Source organism: Rhodnius prolixus, unplaced genomic scaffold, assembly GCF_049639745.1.
Source record: "Rhodnius prolixus isolate KJV_2025 unplaced genomic scaffold, Rpr scaffold_5, whole genome shotgun sequence".
Classification (NCBI taxonomy): domain Eukaryota; kingdom Metazoa; phylum Arthropoda; class Insecta; order Hemiptera; family Reduviidae; genus Rhodnius; species Rhodnius prolixus.
In genome coordinates, this window is record NW_027411624.1 from 31,337,104 (window position 1) to 31,355,228 (window position 18,125).

The window sequence follows — 18,125 nt, forward strand, 5'->3', positions numbered from 1 at the left end:
AAATTAACTTTTGTAATAGATTATTCGAGTTGTAGTAATCAAATTTTGCTAATGTCTGCACTCATATTTTTCTTAATACGAGGGTCGTTTGAAAAGTCCGTGCAAAGTCAGAGAGATAGCACCACTGGCGCGTATCGAGGTTATGTTTAGTTAGTAGCATCTCTTGGAAGAACACACACCAAGTTTCAGCCAGATCGGTCTATTTCTTTGTGTTTGGCATTCGTTTGAATCGAGGAAGTCGAGTGATTTTCAAAAAATGGACGAAAAAGAATTTCGTGTGTTGATTAAACACTACTTTATGAAAGGCAAAACGCCTCAGGAGACTAAAGAGAAGCTTGAAAAACATTATGGTGACTCTGCACCTTCGATTAGAACAGTAAGTGGTTTCAAAATTTTCGGAGTGGCCATATGGGCACAAGTGACGCTGAACGTTCTGGACGCCCTCCAGAAATCATTGATAAAATCCATGATATGGTGATGGATGACAGAAGAGAGAAGGTGCGTGAGATTGCTAGTGCTGTGGGCATCTCGACTGAACTGGTACATAATATTTTGAATCAACATTTGGACATGACAAAGCTATCCGCAAGATGGGTGCCGCGATTGCTCACGCTTGACCAAAAACGAAATCATGTGAAGTGTTGCAAGGACGGTTTGCAGCTGTTCCAGAAGAATCCGCAGGACTTTAAGCGTCGTTTCGTCACTGTGGATGAAACATGGATACATCACTACACTCCTGAGACCAAAGAACAATCTAAACAATGGGTTACCAAGGGGGAATCTGCGCCAAAAAAAGGCGAAGACCGTTCTATCGGCCGGAAAGATTATGGCGACTGTCTTTTGGGATTCGCAAGGAATAATCCTCATCGACTATCTGGAAAAGGGTAAAACTATTACAGGTGCATATAATTCATCGTTATTGGACCGTTTGAAAACCGAGCTGCAAGAAAAACGCCCACGATTGGCCCACAAAAAAGTCCTTTTCCATCACGACAACGCACCAGCTCACACCTCAGCAGTTGTGGTCGCAAAATTAATGGAAATAGGTTTCCAACTCGTTTCACATCCCCCCCTATTCTCCAGACTTGGCTCCCTCGGACTACTATTTGTTCCCCAATATGAAGAAATAGCTGGCGGGAAAACGATTTTATTCAAACGAGGAGGTGATTGCAGAAACGAATGGCTATTTTTCAGACTTGGACAAATCCTATTATTCGGAAGGGATCAACAAACTAGAGCAGCGTTGGACGAAGTGTATAAGCCTAAAAGGAGACTATGTTGAAAAATAAAAAAGGTTTACCCCAAAAAATTAAGTAGTTTTTATTTTTGCACGTACTTTTCAAACGACCCTCGTACAGTCTTAAAGTGCACTTATTTGAAGTTTCAGGACATCATCCCTAATCAAAGGTTCTTTTATAGTGCCCATAACCTCGAAAACTGTCGGTAAAGAAAGATAAAATTGATGATTTTAAAGGTTTAAGTGGTCTATCAGATAATTCGGAAGAATAGATTTTTATTTCTGATTAAATAGTTAAAATCAAAAAAACTATTTAGGTAGAAAAACAAAATCAATTAACTTCTGGTTCAAAATGGGGAGTTGGTATATACCACGAAAGCCATGATAGTGAAGTTTTCGTAAACAGACTAATTTTTTTTTTTTACAGAGATTAACACACTTCTTTACAATATAGCGATTATATGGCAAACTTTCTGTCATATCTTGATTAATATTTAAAGATATAAGATCTTTAAAAAAAATGATAAACCCGTTTCAAGTCATTTTTTATAACTAGATTTCTTCTTAAAAAGTGGACTAATTGTTGCCAAGTGTAACCCAATGATTAATTGAGACCTAGCAAAAGATCTAAATTTTAATCCTTTATTTCTCAAAGGATTATGTGTAAAATATCTTTGAATTTTCTCCTCTAATTATTAAAAAATAAAAAATGGAACAACTTAACTGTCATAAATAATTATTGTTAATGAATACAGTTTTAATCGAAGTCAGAAAAGTATTTTGAATTTTCTATACGAAGCCCTCTAAAAAATAATAAATAAATAAATAATATTTTAACAAATAATAATAGTTTCCATTTATATTTTCAGGTAAATGCATATTTCTTAACACCTTTATTTCAACCTTCATCTTGTTTTTTCGGTGTTCTTTAATAGACAGAAAACTAAATAATTACTAATATTTGATACCTAGTGCATATATTGAAGATCTGCTTAAATCCACTGTTTGTTTAGAGCAGCATTTCCCAACCTGTGGTAAACGAGTTGCTGGTTGGACTCTTTAAATAGAAAGGTCTTAAAAGAAGATTGGCTACGCTCCTTTATCGTCCTGTAGCAAACAATTGGTTTACTTATTCTGTTCGTTCCTCTTCCATTTCTTCAAGAACTGACTTTTCAACGACAATAATCATCTGTGGTTTCTTTTATCAAAGATATACTGATATTCTGATGGCATACTGGTATATTACCGACAGCGATTTGTCGTTGGAAGGTATTTACCAGTACTTATAATGGGTTCTTCAGTGGTAGCCAAGCAACCGAAAAAGGCCCTAAAGGTCTCCTATTAAAAACCAATACTTGCCATTTGAATTCAATGCTTTGGGAGCAATGAATGCCTGGTTTGCCGGGCGCTTCGGAATTCGGAAGAGAGTACGCTGATGAAGCTTCGTTAACCAACTCAACCCGTTTTGCCAGTATCCTACCAACATTGTGGATTGAAATGTATCAGCGAATTTTAAAAGAACACCAGGTCTCATGTCGACTTTCAGCAGGTCCATGAAGGCAATTGGCCTGTCTAGAATGTCTTGCTTAACTTAGAGTAGTTCTTGGATCCGTCAGCTAGTCCAGGAGTTGTTTTGGCGTATCACCGTGTATCTCTATGGCAAGTTCATTGTTAGAAGAACATTTGATAGATTCAAAGACGGTTGTTATGCTATTCTATAACTAACTTCACTTCCTGAGATTGTCGTTTCTAGTAAGCTAAACCAAACTCTCTTAGCTCATTCAAAGCTCAGGGTAGTCACAACCTACATATCTTCCGGTTTATCCTAGGCTTCTAGATACACTAATGTGCTGATCTCTATAATACTCCTAACTTTCCATAGCTGAATGGGTTTCTAAATAACGCTACGATACCTCATTCGGAGGTGAGGAGAATCTGCCTTCTTTCCTAGCTGATGGGCACCGTCCGTCCAAACAATCATTTCCAAGTTATTAAAAGCAATTTTCCAAGTAATTGTCCAAGCAATTATATCGAGTTATCAAGTTATCGTAACTTTATTAAAAATCTTTTAGGTTTATTGATTATATTAACATGTTTTTTATTACCTTTCAAAAGAAATTAAAATCAAATAATGTTTAACTAAATGTTTTGTATTTCAAATAAATTTCAACAAAATAAGGTCACGATGACAAGTTATATAAATGGTTTAAATAAAATATTAGGTCTCTTTCGCTTAATAAATTTTGTATTTATTTATTTTTAATTCAACAGGTTATTTGAAGATAATGTCAGGCAAGTTCTATTACTTTCATTTCACTTAATATCTCCGACAAGAATTATTCCCACACCTTGCCACGTTGCACTCTAGTTAGGTTCCCGTTTTTACGACTTAACGCTTTTCTTTTTTGAGTCAATAATTTTGAAATATTTTTAGATTTATTTAAATAATTGTGCGTCCACATTAACATTTTATAAAATTAGGGAGTTTTGATTTAAAGAAGCACTTTGAACATTAACTTCTGTAATTGTCACTTTTTTTTGTGCTATTTGGGGCTCTACCCATTTCTGCAAAAAAGATTATAGCTTCTTAGCGTTGTTGATGTTAATTTTTGTAAAGTATTATCCTGCTTGAGTAAAAGTTGTCACATTAACTAGTAAGGAGTTATTATCCTAAATGTAAAGTGTGTGATGCAAACAGGACTTTTGATTAGGATAGATGATTTTTTGTTTATATCAACTTAGCAACAAAGCACTGAGCAGGCTTTAGATATGTCAACAATTGGGAAACTATTTCAAAACTGGTTGCACAATTATTATTTCATCTTTTTCATTCTTTCAACTGTGGGACAGACGAGTATAAACACGCTAATTCTGTAACATAACCGTTTCTAAACTCTTTCTAATGTTTAAAATATAATTTCGTAACTAATACGATACTAAAATAGACAAGAAATGTTTCTAACCAAAGATTTGTAAGTCGCCAACATATGTTTTCAGATTTAGAGTAGGTAAAATATGCATTTAGTGTAATATGAGGGTCGTTTGAAAAGTCCGTGCAAAGTCAGAGAGATAGCACCACTGGCGCGTATCGAGGTTATGTTTAGTTAGTAGCATCTCTTGGAAGAACACACACCAAGTTTCAGCCAGATCGGTCTATTTCTTTGTGTTTGGCATTCGTTTGAATCGAGGAAGTCGAGTGATTTTCAAAAAATGGACGAAAAAGAATTTCGTGTGTTGATTAAACACTACTTTATGAAAGGTAAAACGCCTCAGGAGACTAAAGAGAAGCTTGATAAACATTATGGTGACCCTGCACCTTCGATTAGAACAGTTTATAAGTGGTTTCAAAATTTTCGGAGTGGCCATATGGGCACAAGTGACGCTGAACGTTCTGGACGCCCTGTTGAGGTTACTACTCCAGAAATCATTGATAAAATCCATGATATGGTGATGGATGACAGAAGAGTGAAGGTGCATGACATTGCTAGTGCTGTGGGCATCTCGAATGAACGGGTACATAATATTTTGCATCAACATTTGGACATGACAAAGCTATCCGCAAGATGGGTGCCGTGATTGCTCACGCTTGACCAAAAACGAAATCGTGTGAAGTGTTGCAAGGACGGTTTGCAGCTGTTCCAGAAAAATCCGCAGGACTTTAAGCGTCGTTTCGTCACTGTGGATGAAACATGGATACATCACTACACTTCTGAGACCAAAGAACAATCTAAACAATGGGTTACCAAGGGGGAATCTGCGCCAAAAAAGGCGAAGACCGTTCCTTCGGCCGGAAAGATTATGGCGACTGTCTTTTGGGATTCGCAAGGAATAATCCTCATCGACTATCTGGAAAAGGGTAAAACTATTATAGGTGCATATTATTCATCGTTATTGGACCGTATGAAAACCGAGCTGCAAGAAAATCGCCCACGATTGGCCCACAAAAAAGTCCTTTTCCATCACGACAACGCACCAGCTCACACCTCAGCAGTTGTGGTCGCAAAATTAATGGAAATAGGGTTCCAACTCGTTTCACATCCCCCCTATTCTCCAGACTTGGCTCCCTCGGACTACTATTTGTTCCCCAATATGAAGAAATGGCTGGCGGGAAAAAGATTTTATTCAAACGAGGAGGTGATTGCAGAAACGAATGGCTATTTTTCAGACTTGGACAAATCCTATTATTCGGAAGGGATCAACAAACTAGAGCAGCGTTGGACGAAGTGTATAAGCCTAAAAGGAGACTATGTTGAAAAATAAAAAAGGTTTACCCCAAAAAATTAAGTAGTTTTTATTTTTGCACGGACTTTTCAAACGACCCTCGTAAATGTTGAAGGAAAGAAGATTGATTGGCTTGAGAGTTAATGAGAACAAGACAAGGTACATGAGTGTTGGTTTAGATTGCGATGTGAGAGTCTCCCTGGAAATAGAAGGGTACTCATTTGAAAGTGTATCATCAAGTTCATATACCTGGGGAATGAGCTGAACAATGGAAACAAAATTTGCTCAGGAGATGAACAGGAGAATCATGGTTGGAAACGGCGCCTATTTCGCCAATTTAAAGTTTTTCCGCTCCTCCTTGCTGACACGCGCAACGAAAGTATCACTGTGCCAAGACAGTAGTAAGGACCTATAGTGACATACTCTACAGAAATATGGACCCTAAGTACTAACGCTGAAGGTGTTTGAGCGTAAACTATTAAGAAGAATATTTGGACCTGTGCTGGAGGAGGATGCATGGAGAAGAAGAGATAATCAAGAGCTGTATAAGTTATACAGGGATCTGTGATATTGTACAGTTTATCAAAATGAGGAGGATTGATTGGCTAGGACATGTTGCTGGGAATGGCGGAGGACAGAATGCCTCGAAAAATGTTATTTGCAGACGTTTTCGGTACGAGAAGAAGAGGGCGACCGAGAAGACGTTGGCTCCAGGATGTTGAAAGGGACCTTGGAGTGCTAAAGATGGAGAACTGGAAGAGAAGTGGAGCATTGTTGGGGAAGCCAAGGTTCACTATGGGCTGCAGAGCTGTTTAGTTAGTTAGTTAGTTAAAATATGCGATAGGCCAAAATTCATAGAATCTAAATCTAGAGATTATCGCTAATTGGGGGAAAAAAATACAAATGGGAAAAGCGCATTTAAAGACGATAGATTTATTTACTTTGGATAAACGTGGCTTTGTAACCAGAAGATCCCCAGTTCGAATCCCGCGTATAACTACTTTTTATTTGTTAGAAAAAAAATTGTTTACAGTAAAGTTTGAGCTTCCGTGCCACGACACCTAATTAGACGTTAAGTCCTGCCTGAAAAATAGGTGAATTACTTTACTTTACTTCAGGATAAATATAACAAGTCTAAAGAGAATCATTAGAGCCAATTTGGATAAAAAAGTCTTGAAAAAGTAAAACATCCGCTCAGTAAAGTTATATTTACTTAATTAGAAATAAAAAGGGAAATATCTGAGTTTAGTCTTTAAATAATTGCACCAAGAATAATAACTAATTCTTTATAAAATCCTAGATTGTAAGAGCGAGGCCATGGTTGACCCTTTTTTTGTTACAAGATATTGTTTTTATTTCAGTCCTATCTAAACTACAATCCCTCTCTATCCTTTTCCCCGTCGGATTTGTTTGAAGCTGTATTTAAACTTCAAGAAGACCTCAATAATATCTCAGCGTGGGCCACGAACAATAAGCTTACCCTGAATGTAGAAAAGTCCAAAGCTATTGTTATTGGCTCCAACCCACTCCTTAAATCATTGGCTCCTCTTCCTAATCTTTTCCTTTACAATACCCCAATAAAATATTGTTCCTCTGTGAAAAACCTTGGTATCACTTTCGATCAAAACCTATCCTGGAAAAACCATGTTTCCCAAATCTCTCGTCGTTCCATCCATATCCCTTAAGCAGTTTAATAGTTCCCGTCACCTTTTTCCAATTAAGACCCGGCAACTCCTTGTTTCATCTCTTATATTCCCCCATTTCGACTATGGTTGTTTAGTGTATGGCGGTCTTTCTGGTGATATTGAAGCTAAGCTCAAGCGCCTCATGAACTGCTTCATAAGATTTATTTTCAGCATTTCCAGAGACTCTCGCATTTCGCACTGCTAGATAAGTTGAAGTGGCTTTTTCCTGTCTATCGCCGCCAGTATTTTTTGGCTTCTTTCCTTTTTCAAGTCATCCAGTCTCAAAGGCCATCCTATATTTTTCAACTCCTTAAGTTTAAATCCTCCATCCATTCCCGTAACACTAGATCTCGCTCATCTGATCTCTACATTCCCTCTCACCGTACCTAATCCTTTGACAAGTCCTTCCTAATACGTGCTACCTCTTTCTGGAACTCCTTGCCATCATCTGTCCGCCATGCTCCTACCCTATCTATCTTTAAATCCCGTCTATTTAGTTATCTCCTTTCTATCCAGCTTCCCCCGAAATTCTAATTATTTTAATTTATTTCCTTAATTTCTGCTGTTATTTTTATTTTCACTTTTTGTAAATACTTATTTATTTATTTATTTTCTGTTTAATCACAGGCCAAACTGTTAAGGCCTCTATTTGTTCCTGTATTTATTCTTAGGGGACTATTGTCCCAGAATAATACATTTCTTTTCTATTTCTATTTCTTTAGTTAACATGAAAATGAATTCAGGTAGCCTTTATCTAAACCATTTTCAGTTTTTCTACGTTCTAGAAAATTTTTCTCCGGCATTTTCTATCTTCTTATTTTATTAACACTTTTTTGTCCAAGTATCTCTAGACGAAAGCAAGGATGTAAATCCATAGATAACACAAATCTTATGAAAAAGGAAATACTAAAAAAGTAAAGTTTAAACAGTTTTATTTGTTTTAGGTTAGGGGGTCATAAACGTCGCTTATCTTGTGTTTTCTCTTAACATTATCTAGCTGGCCAGGGTGTACACAATGTCGCAGTTTTACTGGCTATCCAGGTATAACTTCTTATAGAAGACAAGGAAAATGCATTAGTTATTTAAATTTGATCCGCTTTTGGAAAAAAAAGGGAAGCAGAATTTATTATAAAGCTACTGCTTTCAGAGCGACAAAAGTGGCAAGAAAATGGACGTGCTTTGCTTGAGTAATTGAATTAAGTAATCAAAGCAAAATTAATTACTTTTCTCTTCTTTAATTTTTTCTTAATGAATATTTTATGATCCTGTTTGAACAAATTTTTATTGTAAGAATTAATAACAGGTATTAGAAAAAATATGGCATATTTGATTCTTTTAACAAATTACTCTGGTTTATTTCATATTATTAATATAACTGAGCGAACATACTTCTTCATTACACTATTTAAATGATACAACGGTAGTTGGATGACGTTTTATCCTAGAAGAAGAGTTTCCTGAATTGTCCAGGATAAATAAAGAGACCAATTATCGTCTAAAACTACGAGGGCCGTTTGAAAAGTCCGTGCAAAAATAAAAACTACTTAATTTTTTGGGGTAAACCTTTTTTATTTTTCAACATAGTCTCCTTTTAGGCTTATACACTTCGTCCAACGCTGCTCTAGTTTGTTGATCCCTTCCGAATAATAGGATTTGTCCAAGTCTGAAAAATAGCCATTCGTTTCTGCAATCACCTCCTCGTTTGAATAAAATCTTTTTCCCGCCAGCCATTTCTTCATATTGGGGAACAAATAGTAGTCCGAGGGAGCCAAGTCTGGAGAATAGGGGGGATGTGAAACGAGTTGGAACCCTATTTCCATTAATTTTGCGACCACAACTGCTGAGGTGTGAGCTGGTGCGTTGTCGTGATGGAAAAGGACTTTTTTGTGGGCCAATCGTGGGCGTTTTTCTTGCAGCTAGGTTTTCAAACGGTCCAATAACGATGAATAATATGCACCTGTAATAGTTTTACTCTTTTCCAAATAGTCGATGAGGATTATTCCTTGCGAATCCCAAAAGACAGTCGCCATAATCTTTCTGGCCGAAGGAACGGTCTTCGCCTTTTTTGGCGCAGATTCCCCCTTGGTAACCCATTGTTTAGATTGTTCTTTGGTCTCAGGAGTGTAGTGATGTATCCATGTTTCATCCACAGTGACGAAACGACGCTTAAAGTCCTGTGGATTCTTCTGGAACAGCTGCAAACCGTCCTTGCAACACTTCACACGATTTCGTTTTTGGTCAAGCGTGAGCAATCGCGGCACCCATCTTGCGGATAGCTTTGTCATGTCCAAATGTTGATGCAAAATATTATGTACCCGTTCATTCGAGATGCCCACAGCACTAGCAATCTCCCGCACCTTCACACTTCTGTCATCCATCACCATATCATGGATTTTATCAATGATTTCTGGAGTAGTAACCTCAACAGGGCGTCCAAAACGTTCAGCGTCACTTGTGCCCATATGGCCACTCCGAAAATTTTGAAACCACTTATAAACTGTTCTAATCGAAGGTGCAGAGTCACCATAATGTTTATCAAGCTTCTCTTTAGTCTCCTGAGGCGTTTTGCCTTTCATAAAGTAGTGTTTAATCAACACACGAAATTCTTTTTCGTCCATTTTTTGAAAATCACTCGACTTCCTCGATTCAAACGAATGCCAAACACAAAGAAATAGACCGATCTGGCTGAAACTTGGTGTGTGTTCTTCCAAGAGATGCTACTAACTAAACATAACCTCGATACGCGTCAGTAGTGCTATCTCTCTGACTTTGCACGGACTTTTCAAACGACCCTCGTATTTAACGCAGACTTGCAGAAAAGCAACAACCCATTGCAACAATATACAGGGTGATCCATTTAAAACGCACCAATCGCTAATAACTTTTTAGGAAAACGGAATTCAGAAAAAAAACTCACGAAGTAAACTATATGTTTGTTTTTTTGGTCTAGTTTTCAAATTTTTCATCCCCGATGCTGTCATCTTCATTTTTGGCGGAGTTACGGCTAAAAAACTGATCAGAGTTTCATTAGGACCATTGGTTTTGACAATGATTTTGAAAACTACATAAAAAATTGTGAAAAATGACGTTTACCGCGTTTCGATATCCCTAATATTAGTTGAGATATTTAAGATCAAAGTTACAATTTTATCTATTCGTGAACGGTTTTCGATATTAATTTTCCACAAGAAATACACGTTTTGGGAGGTCCTCTGAGTGAAAAAAATGTTATTTGTGGCGCAAAGAACAAAAATAATAATAATTGAAGATTTTAAAGAATGTGTAATGTATTGGTTGTGGGAGAATCAGGATAAAGTTTTATCATCAAATAAAATCAACCATCACATCATGATAATGTACCCCATTGGCGAGTCTTCTTGACCTATGATTACGGTAAGAATATCTTGCCAGTGAGGGGCGGGTGATGGTCAAGAGCGTGGCTTTGTAAGTTGGAGAACCTTAGTTTGAATCCCGCGTGTGATTACATTTTATTAAAAAACATAAAGTTTACTTCGTGGATTTTTTTTCGGAATTCCGCTTTCCTAAAAAGTTATTAGCGATTGGTGCGTTTTAAATGGATCACCCTTTATAGTAGGCTAACGCAATATCTGGCAGATGATGCAGTTTCATCTAGAAACAGGAGCACTCCTGGTATTTAAAGACGCACGCGAAAAGCTTGGTCTTCGACTGTACAGCCGAAAGATCTAGTACTGGCGAACATCAAGAGAAGAAGCAATTGAATTTTAGGTGAACAAACGTTCCAAAAAAGTGCGATTTTTTAAAATACCTTGGTGAAGTTATTATTGGAAAAGAAACGACTTGAACAAGGTGCTACAAACTAAGGTGACAATGGATGCTTCTATTTTCTTTAGAAGCTGATAAAATGATTAGGGATTGTTAAAAAAAAATAAAATAAAATAAAACATAGACCTGTAATAACGTATGGATATAAAAACCTGGACACAGATTCCAGAAGAGGCTGCATATTTTGGAGAGAAAGATGGTGAGTAGCATTAACGAGAGAATGGTAATAGTTATACAAAGTAATAGAGAGCTAAACACTCCAAACACTAGAGAGCTATAAAGTAATTTATAATGAGCCGGATATAGTCTTCTACTTTGTAAAAAAAAACAGGGCGTCTGAGACGGGTCCCCAGCATTTAGAGAGATAGCTATAAGCGCATCTACCTAAAAGAATGCTCTACGATGATAGGTATGCCAAAGAAGGGAGCATGAACTTCGTCTTCATTGGATTACTTACGTTAAAGGTGAAATCAGCAAGCTTGGTGCGAGAAGATAATGGTAAAGTGTAGAAGACCGATATGAAATCTGTTTAATGGCCGACAGAACCATGCAATTAGTAAGGAAGCAAAAATGATGGGCAATATTTGGGGCCATCAGGTCTTTAACCAGTTAAGCGTAGAATTTAGTTTTTTAAAAAAAACCCACAGTGTGCGTAATTAATATCAGACAATGACGTGTACACTCGTCGAACATAGGGCAAAACAACCAAAAGTTTACAAAGTCGTAATAGTCACTGCAAGCACTTTTTCTGCAATCTCTGGGGGCTTGAGATTACAGAGCATTCTGTGCTCATTCAAAATCTTGCTCCGCTTCACGTATGCTTTGCCCCTAGTTAACTAGGGGACGCAAGAGCTTTTACAAGGAAGAAAAGAGCTTTGAATACTGTGCAAAATGAAATCGTGCTCATACTGAGGTCTGAACCTCCATCTAAGGTAAAAACGGCATTGCACAAAGGGCTGAGAGCTTCTATTTGAGTGCGTAATTCCCCAATCTCTAATGCGGAGACCAAACATGTACCAACCTCTGAAAAAATACTCGGCAGTTCTATTAGTAAGATAAAGGAAACATCCCACCAAATAATATTCTTATTGTATTTTATTACAATTTCGAGTTTTTATCATTAATGGCAATTTTATATTTTTCACAACAGTATACACTTCGAACGCACTGTAACAGAGATTTGGTTTGACGTGAATACACGTTAAACACGCTTAACTGGTTAATTAACCATTCCCTAATTGCACGAAGAGAATCTAATAACAATTTAGCGAGTGTGAAAAATCTTTGATCCCAAACATCTTAAGTAAGAAAAGAATGCTAGTTTAAGTCCTTGAATAAAATGGAATACAAATTTGTAGCAAAAAAAAAATAAAGTTAAAGAAAAGAAATTCGTTAAAAACGGTCGTTCTGGATAACCGTCTCATTTCCCAGCACTGTTGACTCAACCATTCTGGCAGTTTTTATCAGGTAGAGACCAGAAAAGAAGATAATGGTATTGCAGGCAGAAACAACGTCACCAGCCTCTAGCATAATGATAACCAAAAAAAAAAGATATAGAAGCTAGTAACGGCTCTCTTAAGATACCTGGACCTGAGATCGCCCCCAACTGTACTAGTGTATTCATCCTGCTCTTAGGTGTTCACCGTAAATACAACCTTGCACAACCACACCCATACTACTCCACAAACACACACTAACACGTACAAGAAAACAAAACAAAAAGTGAGAAAGACAAGTGCGTCTATGGTTTGTCCATTGTTCCTTATTTTTGGGTTGAGCAGGTGGCCAACGTGGAAGCAGAACAATCTGCCACCATTTCTTCTACCAGGGGCGGAAATACTGAAGAAGAAAGGCCTATAGGCAAAGTGGGGATGACAACAAGGCCCTGTAGTTCCCGCCAACTGCCAATTTGGTCATAGCCATTGCGGTTATAGTGCAAAAATATCACTTTTCTTGTTAATGCATCTTCTTGGGTTTAAAATATCTTTGTTTCACTAAAGTAAGCTTCTGTTATTTACAACGAATTGCAACTTACTCTAGCTTTAAACTAACCCTTCACTTTTTAATGACGACTTCATAGATATTTCTTTTAAAATGGCATTCTAATTAAGTTTATGGCATTCTAATTAAGTTTATGGCATTCTATAATTAAGTTTATGGCATTCAAATTAAGTTTATGGCATTCTATAATTAAGTTCATGGCATTCTGATTAAGTTTATGGCATTCTAATTAAGTTTATGGCATTCTAATTAAGTTTATGGCATTCTATAATTAAGTTTATGGCATTCAATTTGTTTAAGGGAAGTACTGTTTCAGCAACAATTCCTTCAATGATGTGAACAATTTCTTTTGTTGGTGATTTTCATCTGATGTAAAAGATGGCCACTGTAAATAAGATAAACCTTCAACTTAGTCTTTCTTTCAACAATTTGCTCTCTTTCGTGTTTATAATTTTTTAAATTATATCAATGTTTACAATATATAACTGATTTAAAGTAATAATATTTCTTACAATTCTTTCTCAACCAGTAAGAAAAGGTATTATTGCAATCGTGCGGATTTTTTATTTTGAGTACTCACCGAAATAACCTTTTTAAAGTCTGCTGAGACCGAAAAAGTGGTGTTCACAAACTGGACAGTGATTGTGAGTATAAGATCACAACTCAAAAACGGAACATTCCAATTTGTAGCTTCGAATCGGTGCCCTAAGGCTGGAAACATAGTGGAGCGGCGAGCAAAACGGCGAAATCAAACACAAGTTAACATTTGGGACTGCGCATATTGGGGAGCAAAGCAAAGATAGATCAACGCTACCAAGAGAGAGTAGAGCAACGCGTTATGACATGTTTGATTTCTTTGCTCTCATCGCGCTCAATTTTTAAAGGTTAAAATGGATATTGCTGCATTTATTGGTGTAGTTTTTTTAAAAAAATAAACCTCCTGTGGGACCAAAAGGATCTTCTACATCACAACCGCTTTGTGTTGGATCAGGAATGGGACAGGATTAATGGGGGTTAACTTTGAAATTTGCCCTTTTCTTGATTAACATGCCTTCAACACTATGTAATCAAATGTTGAAACAGACATTCGAAAATAGGCATGAAACTTGCCAGGATGCTCCCGAAGTTGTTGTTGGTACAAGTTCATGTCTAGTCATGTTTATATCATAAAACACTGCAGCTCCTGCTACTAAGCTACTGTAAATACCGAAATTTTCAAGGAATAATTTTCGTATAGAAATAATTCCTCCATCATGTCTCGTCGAAAGGAGAAACGCGACTAAACTCGTCACTATGTGCATGCGAGACTCTGCTCCCTGCTTGTCGGTCTCTTTGATTTTGGATATTTAGGATGTCAAATTCACAGAGAACATCACTGCTAACTGAAAATCAGTTCCGCTTTGTTTTTTATTGGAAGAATGCTAATAGATGGTTGGCAATCAGAGTAAATGTATTATTGGTTTTTTAAAATAAGTATAACCATTCTCAAAACTTTGTCTTAATTCAATTAATTTAATTTCATGATTTAGATAAATAAAAAATTGCAGGAGCTAATATTTATTGCTAAAATTGCCACGTAATGATAGTGAGCCGGAAGTTACTAGGTAATGGAGGCGGTAAATAATTTGCCCGAAGTGGGAGGCAGTGGCTTGCAGCATTTAGTTAAATTGGACTATTTTTGGGTATGTTTGCATTGGGTTTGTTTAATAATGTGGCTATTGGCCTCTAAACAGATAAGTTAATATTATTATCATTAGTGATACATGCAAGGCATAATTTATACTTTGTTGTGACACACAAAATATTCCAGTTACCCCTATTAATCACGGATATATACATCCTGGTGAATATTCTCATTTTTATTTTGTGTATATATAAATTTGTATCACATAAATAATTTAAAATAATAAAAGAAATTGGTTCCATTTAATTGATTCTTTAGATACAAAAATTTAATTCAGTTTGGACCAACTTTTAAGAAAGTTTTTGATAATTTTCGCTTAATTTATGCGTATCAGATTAAATAAAATAATTAAATTTATACATATAAACAAATGAGATCATTTAGGCGAAAGAGATGTTTGTGATATTATATAGGGTTGGCAAATAAGTTCGTTCGGTTTTTGAGGGTGGAATAAATAACAATTTTTTTGATACACAGAAGAAATTTTAATCAATTATGTATTGACCATTCTTATTGATGACTTCTTGCCGTCTTTCCACCAACTTCATTATACCACGTTCGTAGAACGTCTGTGGCTTATCGTCGAAAATCCAATCAAAATGTTTTTTGACAGTCTTCTCATTATCGAAAGTTTTCCTTTCATGGAGTTCTGCAACTATCAGAATAAATGATAATCAGAAGGTGCCAGGTCCGGTGAATACGGAGGATGAGGCAAAACGTCCCAGCAGTTTATCCCGAGTAGTCAATTACGCATGCGGTCTGGTGTCGTCGTGGTGGGAGACGACACCTTTGCGATTTGCCAATTCTGGACGTTTTGTGCGGATTGCATGGTCCAGTTTGGTTAACTGCTAGCAGTATGCAGTTAAATCAATTTTTTTGCCTGGCGGTAACAGCTCTTAATAGATAATAACTAATAATAACTTTATAATCCCACCATGCGGAGAACAGAATCTTCTTCGGATGCAATTCCGCCTTCGAGCTTGTTTGCGGCGGCTTACTGCAATGCTTCCATGAGGTTTTTTTCGCACTACATTATCGTAGACGATCCATTTTTCATCTCCCGTTACCATCCGTTTTAAAAATGGGTATTTTTTTGACGTTTCCGCAACGAATCGCAAATGGATATGCGAGTGGCTAAGTTGGCCTCGGTTAATTCATGCAGATCCCAAAAATTGAGCCGAGAAACGTATCCCAGCCGGCGCATATGATTTTTGGAGCTCGTATAGGATATGTTAAGTGCTGTTGCTATCTCTTTCACCGATTGGCATGGATCTTTATCGATTACGCCCTTGTCATCATCTAAATTAATCTCGGTCGGGTGACCGGAGCGGGGCGCATCATTAATGTCAAAATCTACAGAACAGAAATTGACAAACCACTTTTGGCACACGCGTTCTGTTAGGGCATCATCACCATAAACACAAAATATCTTTTTATGAGCCTCTGCAGCTCGTTTGCCTTTTTTAAAACGCAGCAAGCACAATAGTAATGTTTGTTAAACCGAAATCCATAGAAAGGTTAAGCTTAACATAATCTTTCAAATGAACAATCGAGTTGTGCGCTTGCGCCGAAAATAAAAAAAGAAAATCGGAATGAATCTGTACCAAAATAAAATCCGAACCAACTTATTTGCCAACCCGATACTAAACGATACAATTAATATTAAAAAATACTCACGAAAAGAAGTTGGAGAACTCCTTAAATTATGCTCCTTCTTAGAAGCAGAAGAAGAACTCATAAGTAGCGAAGGTTTTCTAAAAGATACAAACGTTGTGGCTACTCAAAATTTTTGTTTCAAATAAAAAGAAACATTGCTTTTTATTAGTTTTCAAAATCAAAACTTTTAAGACTTAAAAGTTTAAAAGTATTCAGTCTATTTGAGCATGATGTTCATTTTGTAAACTGTTTTGACTTTACGTGTTTTACATTCATTATAAATTTCGAGATGGTAATTTTAAAGGAATCAATCCCAAAAAAGGTCTTGAACTGCCGCAATTCTAAATGGATTTTTCACTTTTCGTATTTTAAATCCAAACTATATATTTGAATAATTTTTCTAAGATATTCTGCATTTTTAGATTTATGTTAAAAGCTAGAGAAAGTCGAGTACGAGGGTCGTTTGAAAAGTCCGTGCAAAAATAAAAACTACTTAATTTTTTGGGGTAAACCTTTTTTATTTTTCAACATAGTCTCCTTTTAGGCTTATACACTTCGTCCAACGCTGCTCTAAATTGTTGATCCCTTCCGAATAATAGGATTTGTCCAAGTCTGAAAAATAGCCATTCGTTTCTGCAATCACCACCTCGTTTGAATAAAATCTTTTTCCCGCCAGCCATTTCTTCATATTGAGGAACAAATAGTAGTCCGAGGGAGCCAAGTCTGGAGAATAGGGGGGATGTGAAACGAGTTGGAACCCTATTTCCATTAATTTTGCGACCACAACTGCTGAGGTGTGAGCTGGTTCGTTGTCGTGATGGAAAAGGACTGTTTTGTGGGCCAATCGTGGGCGTTTTTCTTACAGCTCGGTTTTCAAACGGTCCAATAACGATGAATAATATGCACCTGTAATAGTTTTACCCTTTTCCAGATAGTCGATGAGGATTATTCCTTGCGAATCCCAAAAGACAGTCGCCATAATCTTTCCGGCCGAAGGAACGGTCTTCGCCTTTTTTGGCGCAGATTCCCCCTTGGTAACCCATTGTTTAGATTGTTCTTTGGTCTCAGGAGTGTAGTGATGTATCCATGTTTCATCCATAGTGACGAAACGACGCTTAAAGTCCTGCGGATTCTTCTGGTACAGCTGCGAACCGTCCTTGCAACACTTCACACGATTTCGTTTTTGGTCAAGCGTGAGCAATCGCGGCACCCATCTTGCGGATAGCTTTGTCATGTCCAAATGTTGATGCAAAATATTATGTACCCGTTCATTCGAGATGCCCACAGCACTAGCAATCTCACGCACCTTCACTCTTCTGTCATCCATCACCGTATCATGGATTTTATCAATGATTTCTGGAGTAGTAACCTCAACAGGGCGTCCAGAACGTTCAGCGTCACTTGTGCCCATATGGCCACTCCGAAAATTTTGAAACCACTTATAAACTGTTCTAATCGAAGGTACAGAGTCACCATAATGTTTCTCAAGCTTCTCTTTAGTCTCCTGAGGCGTTTTGCCTTTCATAAAGTAGTGTTTAATCAACACACGAAATTCTTTTTCGTCCATTTTTTGAAAATCACTCGACTTCCTCGATTCAAACGAATGCCAAACACAAAGAAATAGACCGATCTGGCTGAAACTTGGAGTGTGTTCTTCTAAGAGATGCTACTAACTAAACATAACCACGATACGCGCCAGTAGTGCTATCTCTCTGACTTTGCACGAACTTTTCAAACGACCCTCGTATATGTTGACACCAGATTTCTTGTTTTTATTGGTGCCCATCTTGTAATCAAAGACGTCGAACATTATCTAGAGATTATATTGTTGCTGAGA

General features: G+C 37.0%; 1 long non-coding RNA gene across 1 annotated transcript in view; it reads left to right on the forward strand.

Annotated features, from left to right (window-relative positions):
* Nucleotides 1–8,338, forward strand: part of LOC141457803 (uncharacterized) — a 65,503-nt gene extending 57,165 nt beyond the window's left edge. Inside the window, exon 7 of the long non-coding RNA XR_012460561.1 lies at nt 8,088–8,338. This is a non-coding gene — a long non-coding RNA (uncharacterized lncRNA). The remainder of the gene's footprint in view (nt 1–8,087) is intronic.
* The last annotated feature ends 9,787 nt before the right edge of the window (nt 8,339–18,125 follow it).